This window comes from Alligator sinensis, unplaced genomic scaffold (genome assembly GCF_000455745.1).
Source record: "Alligator sinensis unplaced genomic scaffold, ASM45574v1 scaffold809_1, whole genome shotgun sequence".
Lineage (NCBI taxonomy): Eukaryota > Metazoa > Chordata > Crocodylia > Alligatoridae > Alligator > Alligator sinensis.
Genome location: NW_005841956.1, coordinates 395968 through 404321, shown reverse-complemented (window position 1 = coordinate 404321; position 8354 = coordinate 395968). Strand labels below are relative to the sequence as shown.

The following is an 8354-nucleotide window of genomic DNA, read 5'->3' as shown; positions in this document are numbered from 1 at the left end:
AGCATACTGTTCAGGGAACATTTGTAAAAAATATAAAAGTAGCTGATGGGAGTATTTGGTAGCAACATGCCTGCTAATCATTCACAGATTTCAGCCAAGAATAGGGATCTGTAGAGATAACTGAGCTTGATCATTCAAGGCTTCCAGGTACTGGAAGCAGTAGAGTTGTATTAGTATGGTATTCTGTATAGGCTAATTATTATTGTGAGCTGGCTGACACAGTTATATTGCTTATTCTGCCCAAGCCAGCTTGGGTACCACTGACACTTACTGATTGCATTGTGCTGGTACACATACTAATGGTGAAAAGGAGTAGCACAGATTCGGTGGTCATCGCAACATGTCTCCTCAAGATATTCAGGATGTGACTACACTGTTGAACAGTGCTTGGGATCTCTGCTAGAAAAACCAAGCTCTGCCCACTTGCTCCTGCTCTGTAAAAATGGCTTGTGGCTGCTTCCATGACAGTAGTGCTGAATGTAACATTTTTTCACACAGGTGTTCTTGGAGCGGGGATGAGTGGGTGGGACTTACATTCTTGCCGGGGGTTTCTGAGCACTGTCAATCATAATGTGGACACATCCCTATTACTGTCACAGCAGGTTTAAAAAAAAAACAACAAAAAACCTTTTTACCTTAGTGTTGTTGCACATGTAATATTTCAGTCTGTTTGGCTCATGGTTTTTGGTATGTGCTATTCTAGAGATGTAAATTGTAAGGTCAGTAACATTGCTTTTCCAAATGGCGAGTGGCTGTTCTGCATTAGCTGAGATAAATGACAAAGGACTTAAATCAGCTGGGGGATGATTATAGACATGGCTTGAGTTCCAGGTGCATGCAAAAAAAAAACCATTATAAGAGCCAGCTGTAACTCTGGAATCCCTGACTCAAAAATTATCTCAAATTGGATCAATAGCCATACCCAAACCCCTTGAGAGAGAGAGAATTTCAAGGCAATCTGAGTAAGTACACACATTTTAGAGCACTTAGAATAGTTAATCTTTAAATAGAAAGTACAGATAAACTTTCACTATAGCAGACCTACCAGTCTGTTTTAGCACAGGGCCTTTGAGATGCTGCAGGGCAACATAAGGGAAAAGAATAACTCCCTTGGTAGTCTGGGAGTCATTGTGTAGATCTGTATGAAAGCTTTTCCCTGCTAAGTAACTGGCATGGAAAGAAGACTGTCCTGTCCATTCTGTGACTTTTCAGCTTTCAGCCAGGAATTAATTTGGAAAGAAGGAGATGAGATATGAGTAAAAATTCCCTTGAGTCCTTAGAAATAGACAATTAAGCATAGTAGAGAAGTATCTTTACCCTGCAACTTTTCTTCCATACAAATATAATCTATTTAGATCAGCCCTTCTCACCATGTCTCTATCCATATGTGGGTTACTAATGCTATAAAGCTGCAGTAGTTTAGTTAGTAATACAAGTGGAAGGAGGGAGAATCGAGATCCATGCTGAACTTTACATCTCGCAGTCTTTAAGCTCTTGGGAGGTAGGTGTCAGCATCTTTTTCTGTTAGATACAGCACTGACCACACTCCTGGCACTTGGCAATAACTCACAGATCACCACTGTCCTCCACATAGTTGTGCACCCTGCACTGTGTGACCTTGGGTGAGGAGTAAATGTGTTAGCAGCTGCAATGCTACTAGTGCTGAAGTAGTTGTGTAACATGGTGGAGAATACCAGGATTTCAGCCATGATGACTAACAGAACAGTTGGCTCTAGGTCCTCTAACCATAGTCTCATGTCTCTGAGTGAGGGAGGAATGAGAGAGTCATCCAGCTGAAAATAAAGACAATAAGTCTATAAAAGTTTAGGAACTAAATAGATTCCTAACGTTAGCTTTTAATTATTGCCAGAAAACATAAAAATAAAAGTGAAATGGTATTAAGAGCAATATCCCATTCACCCTTTTTAGAAAAAGCTGTGTTTTGGCTTAACATTCTTTGGCTAAGTCTGTTTGCTGGATATTTTCTAATTAAATAGTACAGCAAATTGGGCTAACCAATTACAGCCCTGCATTTCTTTTTTTTTTGTTTTGTTTTTTAAAAAAGGGCAAACCAACAACAACACCCTGTCCATACAAAAAAAGCTAAATCCCAGCTTGTGAGCAGAAGTCACATGTGGAAATAACCAACTGAAGATTCATCAAATCCTGATTTATCTCTGAGGAAGGGCATGCAATCCCTGTACAGAAATATTCCTTTGGCTTTTTATTTTCCTTTCTCATTCCTCTGGAAGAAAAATATTTTAAAAGTTTATGTCTATAAATGTACTATAGTTTTTGCTGCTGGTTTTTTTTCATGCCTTCTGTTTTAATGACCATTTTCTGTCATATTTCTTTACGCATATGCCTAGATACAATAAGAAATTAAGTTCTAGGGCTTGAGACCCTTGGCTGACATTGTACCTGCCCTATCCGGTGAACAACACTTTTATATGGAAAGGATTTTTCCTAGGCTGTAAAATATTCCCAAGGGCTCTACAGCTGACCCTTTAATAATAATAATTCATGACTCTTATCTAAGAACTTTACAAGGGAAGGATACATGACTTGGAAGTCTTGTGACCAAGGGTGTCAGTCAGATGAGGAAAATGAAATGGACGGTGGAAGAAAACATGTTTGAGAGGATGAATGAGATGTCTTACAGTGAGCAATTATGTTGAGAATCCACAAAGATGAAACAAAATTAAAAAGTGATCAAAAATTAGAACTGATGAGCTCAGGTACACAAGAAGAATCTCAGATTATTCCACGCTTCAGTAGAAAGATCCTAGATGAAACCAGAGTGAGAGAAACAACATATGCGAATATGAAAGTATATGGCTGTTTCAGTACAGAGTTTTTGTAACATGCTTATATGTTATTTGTGCACCCATGGAAACTGTGGCTACAAGTAAATCAAGGAACTATTTTTTTTTATAGATGGATCTGTTAACAACTGCCTGTGAAAATTTAATTCAATTCCCTCATTTGTCTGCATTATGATACATCTCAACTTTAACAAAGAAGTCAAACTATACGTGTAAATATTTATACTATGGCAGTGCCAGAACCCCCCATCAAAATCAAGGCCTCATTGTTCTCCAAGACAGTGATTCCCAAAGGGTGTGCTGCAACACACTGCTGTACCTGTGGGAGGAGGTGAATACTATTCTCCCCTATCCAGCACTCTGGGCTTGCTCCAGATACTTAGTGAGTGGTGCCTAGTGGCTGCTCTTGCTGCCTTCCCCATGACAGGCAGCTCCTATGCTGCCCTCTCCCCTAGCTCCCAACAGCGCACTCTGCTGCAAGCAAGCAAGTGGATGCACAGAGCCATGCTTTGCAGCTTGGCTTGTCCCCTGCACTCCTCCCATGCTCCTGGGGCTGGCAGGAGCAGTCATGGGGTTGGTGCTGGTGTGTGGGACCCTACAGGTGCAGCCTCAGCAGCGGTTTGTACTCCTGAGGTACAGACCAGGAGTCTGGAAGGGGCAGACAGTGGAAAGATCAGGGTAGAGAAGGGTGAGGTCCTGCCTTCCTGCCCCTTAAGTGACACAAACTAAGCCAGTGATTTTCGATTTTTGTTTTTTAAAGCCTCAAGGCTCCCTCCACGTCTCTTCTGAATTTAGATCCATCTCAGTGATTTTTCAATTGGGAAGCTACAAAATTTTTTAAAAAGTTATGGAGGTGGGGCCTTGTGGCTGAAAAGGTTGAGAACCACTGATATAGAGACTAATACTTTGTTTAAAGAAAGATATACTTGGCATTGCTTTTTAGCAGTACATCTCAGCACTGGTAGGGGCATAGAATATGTTGTGTTTTATACCTGAAAAGGTTTGTTTTTTCCAAGGGTGCTACCAATTTTAGTCCAAAAAAGTGTGTCCCAGGTATCAAAAATTTGGGGAACACTGTTCTAAGTGCTGTATAAACATATCTGAGGCCATGGTCCATGCAACCTATAGATAAGTAAATAAGTGAATTCTAAAAGCTTTTAAATTACAATTAAAAAATCTAAAAATGCAATGACAAGCTGTACAGCTGTTGCCAGTATAAATGAAGAATGGAAGGCCTCATATCTAATTTACAACATCCTTCTAAGAGACTTGTTAATCTGTCAAGAAACTTTCAAAACAACTTACACTGGGTATGTTCCTAATGTGGATTGTGTTATGTTGAGAGATTTTTTACTGACTCCAAAAGAATTAGGGTCAGATATCCTCTATCTTAAACAATTACAGCAGCTCCCCATCTTTCAACTCAGTAAGCTTTCAGCTCAATGAGCTTCTGACATTGCTACCATTATATTGGTGACAATAACAAGCACAGGAATCAGAGGAACTGTCAGCTGGAATCAGGGGAATTAAAATATGTTGCTTTCGTTCTTCCTCTTCCCTTCTTTTTCAGTGTGGGAAGCTTACTCACCCATCCTTCAAAGGCCTTTCCTGAAGCACAATGCAAGCTGGAAGGGGAATACCATACATTCACTTTAGCATTTTGTTTTTTTCCCCAATATACCTCTTAGTTGGTCAAGGAACAGAAAACAGGAGGAGCTGGACCTAAATAAATAAGAGCAGATATAAAGAGACAATGTGGAATATAATAATTGTTTGAAAAAAAAAAAAAAAAAGTATATTCCGAGTAGAAGGGTTTTATTTGTTTTTCTTTATTTTTATTGTGAATGTTATATTTTAAGCAGCCAGTCAAGAGATAGTTTATTAAGTGTGAGAATGTGAAGAGTTATCTAGATACAGTTTATGAATTTGTTCTGATTTAGAGGACTCTGTACCTGAATGTGCCAGATTGCAAACTCTATTTTGAATGTGGGACTTATTTGCCTTCTCTGTCTCTTTCTTCTGCTTTTGACTGAAATTCCTAGGTGGATGACAGAGCTAACAATGAAGTATCAATATATCTTTTTGGTTGTTCTTTCACATGAAAGCTTTCTTGGAGAAAATGTTGGACTTCTTTCCAGGTCAAAGCATTTTTTTTTCAAATTTGAACTCCAGAGAGGAAGTAACTAGGCAATAGATCCCCTAATGAAGCTGATCAAAGAGTCACCTGACAAAGAGGAATAAAGGTTATAAAAGAAAATGTATCAGACCAGTCATTTTGGAGATAGGAATGGCACTGACTGCAGGGGTCAGAGAAGGAAGGAAAGGCTCCATGATTCAGAAGAGAAGCCATATGCAGCAGAGGAAGGATTCTGGATGTGAACTCTGACCTAAACCCACAAAATGCTTCAGTGGTGAGATAACCGGGGCAGGGAGTTACATACCTATATATACATCATATAATTTTGTCTAGATCTGGATATTTTTGTGCTATCTAAAGTAAAGAGTGAATGGCTTGGGAATGTTTGCAAGTCTATGTTACTCTTTGCTTCTAGTATCATAATATTTGCCTGTACAAGTGAACTGGAAATCGGATGGTTAGTTAAGCTACTACTTCTGGGGATTTTATGGTACCTGATACTAGTCGCAGGGCCTAGGCAATTGGATCATGGAGTTAGGTTGGAAAGGGATATGAGAGAGGCTTTACCACCTCCATGAGTAAACTCTATTGAAAAAAAGACCTAGAGGGAATAGTTACTGGGGAAACTTAAAAACTTACATTCCTTGAATGTAGGACTCAAGCATTGCAGACTACTGAGTGTCCAGCCCCGACAGCTTTATCAGGGGTGTGACAAGCACTACTCATGTTGGTTCTCTTTCTAAAATAGGGAGGGGGGGGGGAATTAGTTAACCTCTTCATGCCTATGAGGGGGGTACTATATTTGGGGTCTTCGACACAGGACATGGTTACCTCACCATAATGATTAATCAAATGGCCTTTAATATAAGCATAAGGGTGGATAAATTTATTTTTTTAAATGTTATCTACGCTTTAAAACTGAAATAGTTGTTTCAGACCTGGCTATTGCAAGGGATGGAGTAAGAGATTGGCACTATAGGCCTGTGTTTAGGGCTGCAGTAACATATTTTACAGGTGTCTGGAGCATTGAATTGCAAAGCCTATTTAATTTAGATTAGATTACTAAACTGCATCTTCAAGTGTGCCTTAATTGCTTTTGAAAATGGGACTTTAGGGTTGCAACACTGAACAGAGCAATGCCTGGATGCCTTTGAAAAATCCTGGGCTCCCGCTGTGATTTGCATCAGTTATTGGCAAAGCCAAACATTCAAAAATGGAGAGACTGTTTTAATATCTTCAGATTTTATATAAGCCTGGGGTATATTTGCCTGTTGTGTTTTGAGCTGTTATGCATAACCGTGGGTTAACATTTAACATTTTTTCTTCATAACTATGAAGGAAACTCTTTATTTTCTCCTTCTAATGGAAACAGATTTTTATGTGATCCTATGACACTAGGAGCTGAAGCGTTAAGAAAAGCACTGAATAGAAAGAGAGCTGACAATGCTAGATCAGAATTTCAGCTGTGTGCGTGCTCAAGTTTCTGGAGAGAGGCAGCCGCTTTCTCTTCAGCAGCTCTGCTTCCTGCGGTCCCTTCACAACATCTGATGAACTAAATCCTCTGCTTATGAAAGCTTATGCTATGCATCTCTGATCTAGTTCGTCCATAAGGTGCAAAGAACAACTAAAACGTGACTTGATTTACTGATGTTGAGCGTATTTCCAAGCTGTGTGAACTACTGTATAAATCTTAATAGAGCGTTAACTCCAAGACCTACTGCTCAAGGAGGTTCTATTGACATTTGCAAGGCAGTGAGAAGGCAGGGAAAAGGATGCTTCCCATTCAAAGAGTTAAGTACTAGAATGGACTTGCAGCTTGCACTCTCTCTGGTAGGGAGAGAGTGAACTTCTGCTGCTGTCCCAGGGGAGAAGTCTCCTGCTGTCATTCTAAGAGGAATGACAAGTGTTTTATGTTGTTGCCCTGCCTCTCTATAGAGAAGTGGTCCCACTTCTTCCCAGCAGGATGGAGATAGTGTGCAGGCCTTGTGTAAGGCCCCAAATAATCTTAACACAAGCCTGCTCGAACTAGACTCCGGAACACAGGAGTCCACCTAAACTCCTGGTGGCCCCGGGCAAACTTTTAGTATTGGGATCCCCTTCGCCAGAGATAATGATCATAATAATCGGACAACAAAAAATTACCGTTTTCGGGCCCACTTTCTGTCTGGGCCTCAGGCAGCCTCCTAGTTCGCCCATGCTGGTGTCCAGTCTTTTGCTTGAAGCTTCACTTGTTTCTCTTCTCCATCCCCACTTGTCTTGTCAGGCTGTCATTTTCATGACATCCTCAAGGCAGGGTTAAAAGTCAAAGGTCCACTAAGAACAGCTCATTGGGCTAGGATAGTTAAGACTTTGAAGCCTGAGACCCCCTAATGTGTAGGAGTCTGCCTGAAAGTAGAATTGTGTGCTGCAGAAAGGTCACCAAGCCCTGGACTTGGTGTGGAGGCAGGACCAGTTTTGTGAGTCACTGGTACAAGCTGGTCCCTGCTGACTGAAGAGTTGACCTTTGTTTTGCCTCTTTGGCAGCCCATGCTATTCTGTGCATAAACATCAGTGCCTTTTAATCTCTAGGCTAAAAAGTTTTACTTTAAAAGTCATTTCTGAAGCAAGAGACTTGTAACTGTATTCAGTGTCAAATTGTGTGTGTGTGTGGGGGGGGTGTATATGTTTGTGTGTGTGTGTGTGTTGTGTTTTTTCAAGCCTTATGAACCACTATTCATGTTTATGAGAGTTTATCTTGGGAGTTCTCTTAACTGTCTGTAACAGGCATCCACCCGTGCTTGACAGTGAAATCCCTTGTGTTTGAGCACAGGCGGCCTGGAATTGCTGCAAACACCCACCTGTACCAGCCTCCCCCACTACAGAACTGGAGGACAAGCCCTACTAACAGGTAAGCCAGATGGTCTCTCTGTAGCCTTATCAATAAAGCAATTTAATTGTAACCGGTTGTCCTGGAAGAATACCCTTCATGTCTGCTGGGTAAGGTCTGGCCTCAGACGGCCCTGCCTAGAGCTGGCTCGACAGGGAAATACATCGTTTCCCTTCAAACTGAAGTCCACTCCTCTGTCTGACCCGTAGTCGGTAGTAGTGTGAGGGTGATGCTGTATCCGTGACGGCCCTGAAACGATCCGAGAACCGAGGATGCCCTAGGGTGGTATCTTTCCTTGGGTTTGGACCCGCTCTGTAGTTGTGGCTTCACTGGATTTGGACCCGCTGGGAGTAAGTTGGAGACACTTCCCACGGTGCAATAAAGGCCAGCACTGGACAAAGGCGCGCATCTTCAGGCGTCCCGAGCTGGCGCGGCTGGCAGGCAGGAGGCGGCAGGCCGTGGCAGCGCTGCGCCAGGCGACGTCTCCCCACGCCGCGGCCGGTGTGGTGCGGGGGCTGAGGGCAGC

The 8354-nt window shown here is 41.7% G+C and overlaps 1 protein-coding gene across 1 annotated transcript in view; it reads left to right on the top strand.

The window, feature by feature from the left end:
* The first annotated feature begins 1451 nt into the window (after window positions 1-1451).
* The window catches only part of EDA (ectodysplasin A), a 191509-nt gene continuing 184606 nt past the window's right edge, over window positions 1452-8354 (top strand). The window contains exon 1 of the mRNA XM_025200121.1: window positions 1452-1501. The gene's annotated coding sequence lies outside the window, so the exon portion shown is untranslated. The remainder of the gene's footprint in view (window positions 1502-8354) is intronic.